General features: G+C 42.8%; 1 pseudogene; it reads left to right on the plus strand.

Moving 5' to 3' along the window:
- Nucleotides 1-1482: 1482 nt before the first annotated feature.
- Nucleotides 1483-2659, plus strand: LOC115662871 (uncharacterized; annotated as a pseudogene).
- Nucleotides 2660-16293: the final 13634 nt, after the last annotated feature.

Below are 16293 nucleotides of genomic sequence, written 5' to 3' on the forward strand. Positions count from 1 at the left end.
AACGATACGTCATTACCCTTCATTTGCATTTGTCCTTCGGGTCTTTGATGCTTTCTATCAAAGGAAAAGAGAATCATGTCAAAAATGGTATTAAAATAGACAATTGGAAACGATACAATTTATCCTCATTTGAATTCGCCTTTTCGGGTATTTGACAACTCCCTTCATTCGCTTTCATCCGCCTTTGACTTTTCGGCATCTATTTCGACATTTGAAGTCATTGTTCCTTGGGTGTTTTTCCCCTTCTATTGCCTGCGAAGAAAATGGATTGGACACAGCATTTCCATACTTGATTAGGAAATTATATTAGAACGATATACATCCTTTACAGCAAAATGGACGATTCGTCCTCCTCATGCTTTCTTGGAAGAAGTTGTTGTCGCGCATGGTCAAACACATTCTTGTATCTGCAAAATGAGAGATGGCACAAGTCATTTCCATTTTTAGTTGGACTAATTTGGGAACGATATGCACCCTTTTCTTTTTGCGATGGCGTAGTCCTGAACTAAGTTGTCCTCCTCATGCAATCATGTCAATTCCCGAGAATTTGCCTTATATTAACTCTTTTTGTCCTCACAAATTCTGCACAAGGGGAAAAACAAGTCAATCTTTAAATAAATCAAATTTAACTCGGAACAATTACAACTTTTTACTCGAGGGCACCATTTGATGACTGATTCTTGCTCATGTACATCCACGCCTTGAAGGATCATTTCACGGACCACCAATAATCATCTCCACGCAGGATTAGATGCCAAGAAGCTATTTGAAGGCGCAAAAATTGCAGCTACTAATGCTCAACAATTCCAAATGTATCATAGCTCATTCCTCTTCTTGTCCTTTGACAATATCGTTTTGAATAGTCTGCATCCATATATGTGAACCCATCAAAGAGCTTCCCATGAGTTATAGATGTCACCAACCAAGGAAGTAGCCTTGATGCCAAGGAATCTTCGCACATTTCTTCCTTTGAGAAGACTATCAAATTGATATGAGATTCTCCAAGATGAGAAATTTCTATGGATTCTACTTTGAGAACAATAGGGACTACCCGAAGCACACAATTTAAGAGCATTTCTTCATCCGCGTTGACGATTGAAGAAATAAATGGATTCACGAATGTAACCCTAAGGTCAAATTTCTAATTTAGGAATGCTCAGATGCCATCCCTTCTCGGATTCATTTTCCGAAAATGGTGAAGCGTAAAGGCTCAATGGATTCTTGACATAGAGCTCCTTATGAACACTCGGGTATCATCGTCTATGCCAAGACCCGTAAGTCCTTCCATCTTCCTTCAGTGGGAGACTAGCCTTTTCCATATTGCTTTAAGACAAGCACGAGAGATCATGATGATCTCTTATCATTAACCAAATTTGTGATCTCTCTTTTTTTTTTTTTTACACCTGTGCAAACATTGTGCAAATAATCACCTGCCAGTGCTCGAGCAAGTGATTCTGTTGAATCTATTCCTTGAGGTGGTACATGAAAAACGAAGCCTTTGGAAGACAACTGTCTATAGTTCCATGCAAACGGAATGCTGCTAAAGGAAGTGATTTTGCCCAAGATTCTCTTTTAATGTTTGAAAAGGATGAGCTCAACCAAAATGAGCTAGACGAGAATGATGCTGACAAAAATTCATCTTATTGAAAAGAACTAACTTTTTCGCATTTTGCGCTTAGAGAATCTAAAGTTTCGAATCATCAACTTGATAAAGCTCCTAATCATAAACTTCATGAAAACCGATCGGAGGTAAGAAAAGCTTTGAATCCCCAATCTCATGTCTTTGTTCCTCAAAGTATCGACCTTGAGTTATGTCACAAGGAGATTAAACGTGCACAAAATGATTCATTGCCACCCTAAAAGGGTGAATCTTCCTCTTCTGTCCCATTGTCTGAAGTACATGCATTGCAATACAACAATGTGGCAAAACTCCTCAATTGGGAGGGACCAATGTCAGTTGGTCCTCGGAGCATGGCGCATAAACCTGCTCTGGAACCTCCTCAGAAATATTGGAATAGGAACAAATCTTGAAGCCCCAGGAGACATTATCTATGATATCACACTTCACAGTGTACTAGTGTTTTTTCTCTACGGTGGTGCATGTCCCCAAATCAAAGTCACTTGAACAGTGGCCTTCTTTAGGAGTTGACGAGTTTGATGTATCTGAATCAGTGTCCACATCTCCATGGGCAAAAGTGGATGTCCTTGTCAATGCGATGCATCCTCTTTCAGAGTGGCTTATAGATAAGTGGGTGAACGGATACATGTTGAGCGATGTTTTTCATGACAGAATTCAGGTTGTAATCATCAATCCCGCGAATTGCATAAAACAAAGGGAAAGGCAGAGGACATCTTTGGATGGATCAAATATTCCCAGGATCTTGAATTTTTCGAACAAGTCTGCTCATGCATGCGTGAATACTGGTTTGGTGCTGTCAACAAGGGTTGCAGGATGCTCGTTCTTTGGTAAGCAATATAAGCAATGGAATTCTCAAGTTCATTAAGAAGAGCATGGAAGCTGTTCACGTTGAGGACCAAATAGGTCCCCCAAACTATATTATATTCAAATCTATGGCTTGAAGCTCCAGAGGCATTAAATGCAATTAAGTATAAGGCATCATCACATGCGATGAAATATCCCATCATCTTGTTAATATGACCCTTGTGACTGAGTTGCTACCTCATTTTCCATCTCCCGTTTACGATGTAGGATTCTCCATTCCCCCATCATTTATGTGTTATCTCTTTCATTACCTTGAGTTCTTGAATTTTCCAAGATTCCTTCATCGTTATCCCATCGCGAAAGATTCAGTTGCCAATCGCAACTCGGTGCATTTTCCTTGAGTCACACTTTTGTCTTTTGGAGGAGGTGAATGTCAATCTTAAACAAACCTTTAATTTTTCCTATTTGGCAAAAATAGAAGAAAGAATTAGTTGTTGCACAAGAAGTTCCTACTGGAACGATTACAACCTTACCATCTCAAAGTATCATCTTGTTGACCCAACTAAGAATGTAACCAAGCAAAGATATATGAAACCTTAAGCAAGTCTTTCTGAAACTTATTTTTTGAACATTTTGAAAGTAAGGCATAAAAGCCTAACTCAGGGGTTCAGTTTGAAATATTTCAAGTACTTTTAAAGAAAGACGATTTTTATGAAATTGAACTTCATTACTCAAAGATGTGAGTTGCACGATTTACAAAAACATTAGATTGGGTCAGCAATCAAAACCTAAACCAAAAAACATGATTCTTAATGAGAATAAAGACGAGGATAAAGTTCGAGAAACTCTTGGTTAGAGGAATGCAAGCAAACAATTCTCGTTCTAACTCTAAAGTCCACTTTCTTGCATGAATAAGCGAGAGAATTCCAAGAAATGACCATTACGCATAGCCTGCAAAAAGAAGACAATGTCGGTATGTGAATGAAAATGTGATCTTTTAGTGATGCCGCCTCTTATAGTGAAAGCGAGGCGACGATACATGCCCCATGGTCCCTATTTGTGGGCATTTGGTATTTCGCCAAGATTTCGTCGTACGAGAAGACATCATTAAAAGATCAAATCGCGGCTATCAATCGAATGTCCATTCAATTCCAAAAGTTTCACACGTAAAATGTGGCATTGATTTTGTAAGACTGATTTATGATTTTACTTTTAAAAAAATGAGGTGATTCTTGTTTTAAGAAATCAATACACACACTATGACTTGAATTTCGGTTCCGAAAGGTGAACAAGAAAGAATTTTATTGAAAATGTGATTTCAATCTTATGCCCCAAAATATAATCTTGACTTGGAATGGTTTCTACACAAAATGTGATTTCAAACCTATAAATGAAAATTTAGACAAAACTGTCTGTTTTGTAGGGCCAAATCAGAGGTGTTTGAGATTTATACTCAAGATTCACTATCAAGGGTGATTGCCCAAAATTTTCAATGATAAGCTTAAATCGCCTAGGGCATTCAATTGATTTCCACGAATTTCAAAAATGAAAGTTTCAATTCAAAGTGAACTAATAATGAGAGAAATCATACTTACAACGGGTGACGTTCGTTCTTTTTAATTACGAAGACACACAAATGCACTTGTGAGGTTCACTAAAAGGTAGAATTCTAAAGATGTACAGTCCCCATCCCAAATAGATCAAAAGAGTTTTTCTCGCTCCGCACTTGTGTCGAACAATTCTCTTTATCACTATTCGAAAATGAGCGGGACCAAAAGGGGATAGCCATGGCTCCTTCCCCGCACAATTTCCACACTTTTAGCACCTCCTATGGATTTCCTAAGGCAATCGGGGTTTTAGATCAAGGTTGTGTGTGTAAGGTGTAATGCTAAAGCAGGTAAAAACATGCACATCAACTGATATCAAAACACCGCTTCTATTTCATTTACATAAACATACATTCGTTACTCCAACCTGCAAAACAAACAAGTCAACAATCACTCCAGCCCTTATAACTCCCAACCCACAAAAACATTTAACACAACATTAGCAGACTTACCTCAATCTTCACGATGCGCTGCCATAAAACCACGTTAGTTAACTAACAATCAAGTTATACTAGGTCTAAGTCCTCAAAGTCCCAAGTGGAGTCGTCAAGCTATTGCGACCTCCCCAAACTAGTCTCGTCGCCTTAGGAGTTTGGCTAATGGATTACTAAGTTAAACCTAGCTCGGGCTCTTCCAAGCCCATACCAATTCGCGACTTAGGTTTAAGTTATTAATATGCAAATCAACTTCATTTAGGAGTTGCCACTAATCAGTTTTCGGTAGGTCGATTAGACACCCAAATAAAGCATTGGAGAATTGCTTCACTTCTACGAACCAAAGATTCAATGGATTTGGGGACTTAATTACACTAGTTAACCAACTAGTGCCCTTTCGGTACCTAATCTTGTTCAATCACCACCTAACGTGTTCATGCAGTAGTTTTAGCAATTGTGACTCTTAAAGTTCTAAGCTAAGGAAAGCAACAATCGATATATAAAAAGTGCGCAAGCAATGACCTAATATGTCTACTTAACCACATGCAAGGTTAAATTAAACACACAATTCAAAACATGTGAATCAAATGACGTGCAATCAAACATGGCATTAATCACACAAAAAGAGCAAGAAAAGACAATTCCAAAGCCCAATTTCCAATTTTTAATTTTCGAAATTTAAAAAAAAAATTAATTAAAAATAGTTATTTAATATTAAAATAATATTATAATATTATAATAATACAAAACTAACCCGGGTCAGATCTCCACGTCTGAACCAGGTCGGAGCCGACCCGACCACGCCGGCCCGAGTCCACCGCTAGGTGGGCTCTACGATTGGCTCAATTCGGAATAAACCCAACACTCAAATAAAACAATTAAAAGACACCTAAGTCCTGCTCACTAGGAATAAAAACCTAAATAACACTTCAGCCCAATTTATCTAATTCGGCCCAACCACGAATGGCCCAAAACCTAAAAAATTTCTAGTCCTAAACCAAGAAACGCCCAAACCCAATAAAACTTATTAACTTAAGATTGGCCCAAGCACAAAACTCTACTCGATTACGACCCGCGTTCCCGACCCAGCCACCAACTCAACTCGCGTCTCTCTCTATCCTACGCTTCGCCTCCCATGGCCGCGTGCTCGCTTGAGCAGAGTGTCGAACCACGAGTTTCTTTCGCCCGTGTCGCCGTCAACCAAGAACCAGCTAAGCCCCGACGAGGGACTGGCCGGTCACTTCACCAAATACGGTTGGCCTGCCGGGTGCCGCGTTCGGCGGGCATCGCCGGCCGAGGATGTCCCTTGGCCAATTTACGCCCAAGCAGAGATGGTGGTGGGTGGAATAAGGAGAAACGCCCAAACGGCGATCATCCGAGAACGTCAACAACATATAAACATCACACGAAACGCACGATGCGCGCCAACGGTTTGATCCCGGCCACGAACGAGGAAGAAAAAAAGCAGATCTCTTAGGGACATTTTAACAATCAGTTGGAGAGCATTTAAGGAATGGGAGATTTTTTGATCAACTGAGGCTCAAAACGGACCAAGATTCTCTACAAGAGATACACGAAGAAGTAGGGGCAAGCATGAGGACGTCACTGACCAGAACTCGCGCGAGTCGGACGACCGCGAGCTCCGGCCAATCGACCCGAAAACAAAGCACAAGGAGCCAACAAAGGGGAAGGAGAGGTGGCCGCTTGCGGTACTCCCTATTCGGCTCGACGGCGGCAAATGAGGGCGAACGTGATAGATTAAACTAAGTCCAGTCGCCTCGCACGCCTTCGAGCCAAATCCTTGGGAGATTGACCCCGAACCGAACAAACCAAAACCGGCGAACACTCAAAACCGGAACTTACCGTGGCTTTGTGCGAAGAAAGGGAGGATGTGCGCAGACTCTCGACCATGACACCGACACGATAGACGTCGGGGATTCGGTTGCTCACAAGACTCACTCTCACTCCCCAAACTCTCTCGACCTCTCTCTCCGTTGCCCTCTAGTTGTTGCTCTCCTCCCCCCCCCCCCTCGGGGAACCCCCTGGTTTACTCGACCTCACGGCCCTTTTGTGGCCAGTCAATCATGCCCGACCGCCAGCCTATTGTGGTCGACCGCTGCCTCATCCTGCCCCTCTATGCCTCTGCATTGCTTCTGCTTCCTTACTCCATTTTGTCCTTCCTCTGCACTACAAAGTGAGGAAGATGATCAACGCGTGGCCCAGGCCGAAGAGGAAAGGGGATGGGCCGACCCGCGCGGAGGGGGAAAGGGGAAAAAGAGGCTACGTTGGACCTAATCGGGCCGGGTCAAAGCGGCCCGATTTTCTTCTCTCTTTTTTTTTAAAAAGTTAATTAAGTAATTTTTTTAAATAATAAAAAAAGAAAAATATGTTCTAGTAGTCCCTATTAACGCAAATGCACCTAATACATATATGCCATGTAATTTAATGAAAATATTTTTGTTTAGGGGTTAAAAATTAATCCCTAATTTTGTATGCAATTAAATCCTAAATGACTAAGCAAAATTTAGATGTCAACACTAACCACTAGGTGGTGCACCGTTCGTGGGTAGGCTGCGACAATAAAGTTACGGAAACCTTAAAGGGTCTAAATTATAAGAGGCTTGTGGCAAATTTCTTGAAAGAGTATATTATAAGAGGCTTGTGGAAAATTTCCTGAAAGAGTATATAAGGGCCGGGGCAAGGAGAACGTCAACTCTTGCACTGAATAGGTCTCAGCGCAAATTGTGGCCTGAATCTAGGGTTTGTCCCGGAGCCTCAATTTTGGCGCCAAAGAAAATGAAATTCTTTAAGGAATTTCATGAGTCTTCTTTTGTCTATGAGCTGCATATGTACACTTGATGTTATTCATTTAAGATTTGGAGTCACTTACGTATATGTTTCAAGTTGATATTTCATGTTCTTGAATATTTGTGAATGTGTTATGAATGGTTATGGAAATTTGAGGCCTTTTATTTGATATTGCCTTATTATATGTTATGTTATGTGTGGGAAGTTCTTACAAGTTTATATAACTTTTAAAGAACTAAATTCTTTTTACATAAATGATTATGCTAATGATAATTTCAAATTAGGATTCTTAGATGATGATTGGGAACATGGTGACCTATCGACTCTAAGACCTTTTGTGAAACTCTTCATTGATGTGATTAGTTTATGTAATTATGATGCTCATGAAGCATTAACATAGGTATTAATAATTCGTGCGTATATGTCTGAAATGTTCAAATATAATGGCTTCAATAACTAAGAACATAGTGGCTGAACTTAATAAAGGAGAGAAATTGAATAGCGACAATTATGAGATTTGGAGTCTCAAAATTCAGTACAAGAAGCATTCGAAACTCTTAACTAGGTTATGGAAGAACCTGAGGATGGGACTATTGCTCAGCATAAAAGGGGTAAAGATTTATGGGACTATTGCTCAGCACAAATGGGGTAAAGATGCATTTGCTGTGTGGAAAAGGAAGAAATCTCTTACTTGTATTACATTACTAAGCAGCATGGACAATGATATCATGCGAGAATTTTGACGTTTTAAAAACGCCAAAGACATGTGGGCTACATTGGCAGCAAGATTTGGTCGAACTTCTATGACCAAACTAAGTCAACTCACTATTCATTTTGACTCGTACAAGATGCCTCATGGAAAGATCATGAAATAGCATTTGAGGCAGATGTCGAATATGATAAGTAAGATGAAGGATGCTGATTACATACTCACTGATAAACAGTAAATGCAGGCAATAATCTGTTCCTTGCCTCAAAGCCGGGAGCACATGAAGGTCTACTTGACCCTTAATAAGAGTATCAAGACTTTTGAGGATGCTATGCTGCATCTTGAGCTGGAAGAGGACTACTTTCTGATGGCTAAGCCAGAAACCGACATTTACTTTGTTGGTTCTGGCTTGCATGGAATTTCGAGCTCCAAGCGAAAGCATCCTGTTGGGTTAAAGAAGTGGAAAGACAAAGGAGCAAGTCCTTCAGGCAAGAAATCGAGGTTCAACTAATGGAAGAAAGGAAAGCATCCTTTCAAGAAGAACATTTCAAGGGTAAAATGTTACAACTGTGGCAAGAATGGTCACTTTGCTCGCGAATGCGGTAAGCCAAAAAAGGTTAAAACCCTTAGCATTCTTGAGAGTGCTACTTATGTGTCTAGTTCAGTCTTTCTAACTGAATCTAATCGGCAAAAGTACATCACAAGTGCCATAACTTGTGTACGGCGATCACTTTGGCACCATAACTTTTTTTCGGATCACTTTGGTGCCAAGTCGGAGGAAAAGAGATCACTTTAGTGCCAATTTGGTCGGAAATCCGACGTGGCATTTTTTATTAATTTTTTACGCCTACGTGGCTCGCCGGAGGCTGAGTCAGCGTGTACAGTCAGCATTTTTTATTTTAAATAATTTTTTTTCAGCGTGTACAGTCAGCACTTTTAATTTTAAATATTTTTTTCCTTTTTTTTGTTCTTTCCTTTTTTCTTTTCTTTTCTTTTTTTTCTTTTCTCCCCTCGCCGGCCGGTTGCCGGTGGCCGGCCGGCCACCGGCAAAGCCCGAGAAGGGTTGAGCGAGGGCGGCCTTACCCATGGTCGGCGAGGGGCGGCCGACCCTCGCCGGCGACAGGCGCGAGGCCGGCCCTCGCCGGCCCAGCGAGGCCGCTCGCCCGACGGACGGCGAGGGTCGCCCTCGCGAGATCCGGCGAGGGCGACCCTCGCCCGGCGTCGGGCAACGGTCACCCACGCCCGACTCGGGCGAGGCAACCTCGCCCGCCCGAGGCGAGGGCTTCCCTCGCCCGACGCAGGCGAGGGTCGCCTCGCCGGCGTCGGGCGAGGTCGCCCACGCCCGACTCGGGCGAGGCAACCTCGCCCACCCGGGCGAGGGCTTCCCTCGCCCGACGCCGGTGAGGTTCGCCTCGCACCGGGCGGACGAGGGTCGCCCTCGCCCGAGTCGGGCGTGGACGACCCTCGCCCGCCCGGCCGGGCTTCCCTCGCCCGACGCCGACGACGGTCGCCCTCGCCGGATCTAGCGAGGCAACCCTCGCCGGCGTCGAGCGAGGGTAGCCCTCGCCCGGGCCGGCGAGTGGGACGGCCTCGCCCCGGGCCGGCGAGGGTCGACCGCCTCGCCGGCCATGGGCAAGGCCGCCGCCCGCCCCCTTCCCGGGCTTTTGCCGGGGTGGCCGGCCACCACCAAGAACCGGCCGGCCGAGGGAGAAAAGAAAAAAAAAGAAAAGAAAAGAAAAAGGAAAGAAGAAAAAAAAGGAAAAAAATATTTAAAATTAAAAATGCTCACTGTACACGCTGAAAAAAATTATTTAAAATAAAAAATGCTGACTGTATACACTGACTCAGCCTCCGGCGAGCCACGTCGGCGTAAAAAAATAATAAAAAATGCCACGTCGAATTTCCGGCCAAATTGGCACTAAAGTGATCTCTTTTCCTCCGACTTGGCACCAAAGTGATCCGAAAAAATGTTATGGCACCAAAGTGATCGCCGTACACAAGTTATGGCACTTGTGGTGTACTTTTGCCGAATCTAATCTTTTGTGGACCGTAAACTCGGGAGCCACAGACCATGTAGAGAAGGACAGAGAAGCCTTAGTAGGGTTCCGACAAGTTCGACAATGAATGAAGTGCATATATGTAGGGAACAATTCCATAGTGGAGGTCAAAGGCATTGACACCTATCAATTGCTTATGCGCAGTGGATGCACATTGTTCCTACATTATGTGTTTTTTGCTCCAGAAATTCGTCGAAACTTAGTTTTAGTGTTGGTTTTAGTAAGACTTGATTTTAATGTAAACTTCCATGACAATGGTATAGACTTGTCTTTAGGAACAAGTTATTATGGTTCTTGATATTTTTTGAATGGTTTCATTGTATTGGACGTTAACTATTGTGAAGTTAATGTTAGTTATTCATTATTTACATCCTCTGATTCTTATGAGAATGATGTGAATGTGTGGCATGCTAGTCTTGGTCATATTAGCCAACAAAGAATGAATAGATTGGCCAAATATGGCTTATTGGCCAATATTAAAAGGTTGATTTACCCGTACGTGAGTATTGCCTAGAAGAAAAAACAACGCGGAAACTATTGGGAAAAGGAATAAGAGCTGAATTTCCTTTGCAATTAATCCATACAGACATTTGTGGTCCAATGAATGTAAGAACAAGGCACGGGGCTGTTCATTTCATCACTTTTATTAATGATTATACTCGATTCGAACGTGTCGATTGGATTTCTTATAAGTCGAGGCATTATGTTGCTTTAAAAGATTATGAGCTTAGTGGAAAATCAATTAGACAGAAAAATAAAAGCATTAAGATCCGATCGAGGTCGAGAATATCTGTCTGATTAGTTAAGAAATTTATGTGATGAAAGGGAATAGAAATGCAACTGTCTATTCCACATACTTCTCAACAAAATGATGTTGTCGAGATAAGAAACAGAACCTTAATGAAAATGATTTGGTCAATGATGGCACAAGCTAACTTACTTATCACTTTTTGGGGTGATGCTTTATTAAATGTTACCTATATACTTAACCGTGTGCCTTCTAAATCAATTACTTCTACTCCACATGAGTTATGGACAAGCAGAAAGCCTTATTTAAGCTTTCTAAAACCTTAAGGTTGTGCTGCTTATACTCATGAGTCCTCTCACAAGCATGGAAAATTGGGCCCAAAAGGCAAAAAGAGTATTTTCATAAAATACTCATAGCACTCAAAAGGATATGGTTCATAGGTGAGTAAGAAAGTGGAAATATAACTGAATTAGAATCACGGGATATCACATTCTTAGAGAATGAATTTCCTAAAAAAGGTAAAATAGGTGGAGACTACTCACTATACGAATCTATAGATCGTGATAGTGAAGTTAGTAGGAGTATTGTGACAAGTGGGGAGCTGAATGCAAACCAGTTTTGATTGCAACCACTTGATGAGACGACACCACCATTATCTAATCCGAGTAGGAGCGTAATGTAGCGTGGTGAATCATCAGGGAGTATAGTCTCCTATACAACAATCAAGTCGTAATAGGATTCCCCGTCGACGTTTTGACATCAAAGGAGAAGTTTTGATGATCGCCCCAAATGATGAAGATAAGCCGCAAAATGTAAATGAGGCTCTAACATACCCTGATAAAGGAAAAATAGATGCATGCGATGGAAGAAGAAATAGAGTTGTTAAGATCGAACCAAGTTTGGGAATTGATTGATCTTCCAAAAGAACGTAAAGCCATTGGGAACAAGTGAGTTCTCAAAATAAAGCATACGGCCAATGGCATAGTTGAGAGGTATGAGGCTCGCCTTGCGAGGAAAGAATAAATCAACAGAAATGAGTTGACTTTGAAGAAACTTTTTCTTCTGTGGTTAGATTTACCTCCATTCGCCTTATTCTAACAATAGTAGCTAGTATGAATCTTGAATTACATCAAATGGACGTAAAGACTGCATTACTCAATGGAGAATTAGAGGAAAAAATTTATATGGAACAACCTATTAATTTTATTACAAAAGGCCAAGAGCAAAATGTGTGTCGACTATTGAGGTTGATATATGGTCTTAAGCAGTCTTCGAGACAATGGTATGTACGTTTTCACAATGCCATAATGGCATATGATTTTGTAATGATTAACAAAGGCATTTGTGTATATATCAAAAGATTCAAATATCAATTTGTGATCTTATCATTATATGTTGATGATATATTAATTGCCGGAAGCAGTATGGAGTTTGTTAATACAGTCAAAAATTGGTTATCTTCCAATTTTGAGATAAAAGATATGGGTGAAGTTGCATACATTCTTAGAGTTAAGATTTCAAGAGATCGTTCAAAGAAATTTTTATCCATTTCACAAGAGACGTATATGAATAAAATCATTGAGCAATTTCGTATGCAAGCTGTACACCAATAGATACTCCTATTGCAAAAAGCGAAGCATTGAGCAATAGAATGTATACAATATGCAAATACCTGTTCTGTCACGTCCCGGACCCTCAAGCATGTGGACATCCTTCCTTGGTCGTGGAATTGCGACGTCCCAGGACGCGTCGCCAACCCATTCATTTTAACTTTCAATTAAACACAAGCGGAAGCAATCATAATCCACCCAATCACAGCAATAGGGATAATCAAGAAAACATACCTCAATATATATAACATCATCAGCAATACATTAGGTTAACATATTACAAGTCCGCTACATGAATATTCCCAATTACAACCACAAAAGGTAGGGGTTAACCTAGCTCCTCTATCTACGAGGGCAACCTCAAAAGGTGTTCCCCCTCAAAACAGCTGATTCCCATGGAACGCAACGCGTACTCATACCTGAGCACCTGAAAAATGGTTAATAACAATGAATGAAATAAATCTCAGTAAGTTAACGACCTAAGCCTCGGTTAGGAAGTCAACTCGCCTCGGGCGCTCCTAAACATGCAACAACCTATCGATGGCAGATCAATAGCAAAGCAACCCCTGCTTTGCCTTAACTCTAAACACAAGCGGGTTACCCAGGCCAACATAAACAAACGTGCCATTGAACAATCGCAGACGTTCTTACCTTGCCCTTGTCACGCCCCGAACCCGAACGAGCGCGCAATCATCCCTTTGTGGTCGTAATGTACGCGACATCCCAGGACTTATCGCCGACCCAATCAAAACACTAACGAGCAACGCATGCAGAAGCAACCTCGAACTCTCCAAACAACATATAAACAACGGGATAGTAGAGAGACAAAGAATACACATTAACAAGACACTTTTATAAACATAACATCGATTACAACACATACATTTGCAAGCCTTCTACGAGGCCACTATCTACGAACCACGCACAACAACAAGGATCGGGTGGTTGGTAAGCTTAACTCCTCTACAAAAAGGGGCACTCAAAAGATGAGCTAACTCGACCTATCCTCAATCCCCATAGTATTTCGCGGCGTCTCAGGATCAATCACGGTCGCGGGTCTGAAATGGTTTGGTTATACAACCATGAGAACACTTCTCAATAAGCAACTACCTAAGCCTCGCTTAGGCCAAAGCGTACCTCTGAACAATTCTAAACATGCAATACCGACATCCAACATGTCATAATAATCACAGGCGCCCTTACCTCGCCTCGACACATACACAAGCCCTGCACGTTAGAATATCGCCATAACATGGCCAATTGCTCATCAAGCTTGTACAACGCAATTCAAGGTATAATCATGCATAACACGGTTAATAACCTAGACGTGCTCAACATTAAATTCAATCATGGCATTCTCCAATGCATAGCACACGTTTATAAATGTCCAGATTATTAACGACCCCTCGGGCCACCGAACTCCCGCCGGTCTTCTGGCGTAACCCAGGCATCGTCCCGCTACGTCGGCGACGGCAACGTTGGGGATCGAACACCCCCCGGCAAGCCGGGTACCCAACGGCATTCCACTTAGGAGCATCGATCCGGCCTCTACCGCGATCGGCATCATCTGGGATCGAACACCCCCCAGCAAACCGGGTACCAGACGGCAACGTTGGGGATCGAACACCCCCCGGCAAGCCGGGTACCCAACGGCATCGTCTAGAACTCCTGCCTAGACGGAACGTGTCGTGACCATGCACACACCTCAGCAATCATTATCAATTCTTATCTTTGTAAATTAGCCCAATGTCAACTAAATCCGTCAAACGCCACGATAACATCGAATAGTCCCCGAGAGAGAGAAAATCGGAATTGCACACATTCGGGCTATTCTGGGCAGTTTGCGCAACAACCGAAATTTCTTTGAAATAAATATTAATTCAACTCTAAAAATTCTGAAATTTAGATATGTTGTACAAAAAATCTTGGTGAACATTTTTCATGAAGAACACAAAATCCATTTATGTCTAAAACCACCTCTTTTTGTCATCCAAATTCGGACATAAAACATTTCATTCAGACTGGCCATCCGGCTTCCAAAATGCATTTCAAGTAGTAACCAAATCTCCTTAGAACGATTTGAAATTTTTATATGTCATATCCAAAAATGTCTCCAACAAGTTTTGTGAAGTAAGTATTTTGAAAATAGGTCTAGAAAAATTTATAAAAATTCGAACAGACCCGAAGGTCAGAAGAACAGTGTTTCCGGCAGAATTATTTCGGTCAAAAGATGGACTTACGAATGGCACTAAATGATCTCCAAAAATTCCAGATTTAATATATGTCAAACGTCAAGATGTTATGAACAACTTTTATGAATAACACTTCCTCAAATTCGTCCCACACAAGTCACAGTAAAAATAGCAAAATCCAGCGACACAGCAGCAACCTTACCGAAAATTAACCAACAAGCACCACCAAGCACAACCAGCCACTAAACCAACTATCCACAGTCCTTAAACCATCTCTAACATGTCCATTAGTCACCCCTTAGCCTAGTCAAGGGTTAGGAAGCCACTTACTCAAGGCCTAAGCAAGATTTTCAAGCTAGGGAGCCTAACAAAGCCAAGCCAAGCCAAGCAAGCAGCAGTTGCTCCGGCAGTTGGACGGGTAGCTCGGCGATTTCCGGCGACCTGGACAGCGGCGAGCGGTAGCCGGACAGCTGAGGTGGTTGGCTGGTGGAGATGGACGAAGGTGCTTGGTGATCTTTGAGTGGTGGTGGTGACGGGATGGACGAATGGAAGGGAAGGGAGAGAGTGAGCTCGGTGGTGGTGTGTGGCCGAGATGAGTGGCGGCGGGTGGCGGCGCTCACGGCGGGCGAGGTGGCCGAGCAAGGGAGCTGGTCGGTCTCGGTGAGCAGGAAGCAAGAAGAAAAGCAAGAAGCAACGAAGCAAAATGAAGAAGAAAACGGCAGCAACGGAAGTGAAGAAGCGGCGTTAAAAGGGCGTAACGAACGGCATGTGAAGTTCATCATGGGCGAGCGAAGCAAAGGCGTGGGAAGCGGCGGGTCGGCGGACGAAGTCGGCAAGGAGGAGAGGTCAACAAGTCGGCGAGAAGAAAGGGTGTCAGCGGTTAGCAAGCGTAATCGGCAGCAAAGAACATGGAGTGGAGCGGCGGCGTGAAGCGAAGGCTGCGGCAGCAAGCAACGTAGGAGCGTAAGCGGTCAACCAACATGATCAACAAGAGCAGAAATCAGCAGAACAGAGGCATGGCAGCGGCAGCAAAGCAGAGGTAGCAGCAACGTGAGGGTGAGCAGCAACGTGGGGAGTCAGCTGAAGCATGGGGGAGTGATGATGGCTGGTGGAGTTGGTGGAAGAAGTCAGCAGCAGCATAGGCAAAAACAACGTGGGGGAGGGCAGCGGGGAAAGTGTAACAGTCTGAATTTTCGATTCTTTTCCCGGGATTCATGAAATGAATATTTTGGCCAATGCACTTATAGTGAGATCTCACCCGGAAATGCGCATTCACGGGATGCTAACCTTAGGGGTAAGGCCGTTACGGGATCGAGTTCGCACGACCAAAGAACTCGACCTGGGTTCGACTTCGACCATATCGATTGACGAGGAAATGTTTTGAGCCAACCGAGACCGATCTATTTGATTGATCGTGTCCAAAGGGCACTAGTGACAGACCCTCGCAATTATATGACAATCGAGGTCGTCTTGGTTCGAGCAAACTTAAACGTGATTTGACTTAGTGTCGGTCATGGGTCGAGAGCGCGTAATCCCAATGAGCCACCCGTTAGCCAGAGATTCAGAAGCAGACAGGAGGAGGGCGATCCTTAGGTTTTTCCTTAAGACTTTGGGGGTTGTGTAAATCGGGTTGACCCATAGGGAAGTTAAGTTAACCAGACCCTGATATTTTGTTGACGGTGATT

Source organism: Syzygium oleosum, unplaced genomic scaffold (assembly GCF_021117445.2).
Source record: "Syzygium oleosum isolate NSW1041296 unplaced genomic scaffold, Sole_v2.1 Sole_v2.43, whole genome shotgun sequence".
NCBI classification, from domain to species: Eukaryota; Viridiplantae; Streptophyta; class Magnoliopsida; order Myrtales; family Myrtaceae; genus Syzygium; species Syzygium oleosum.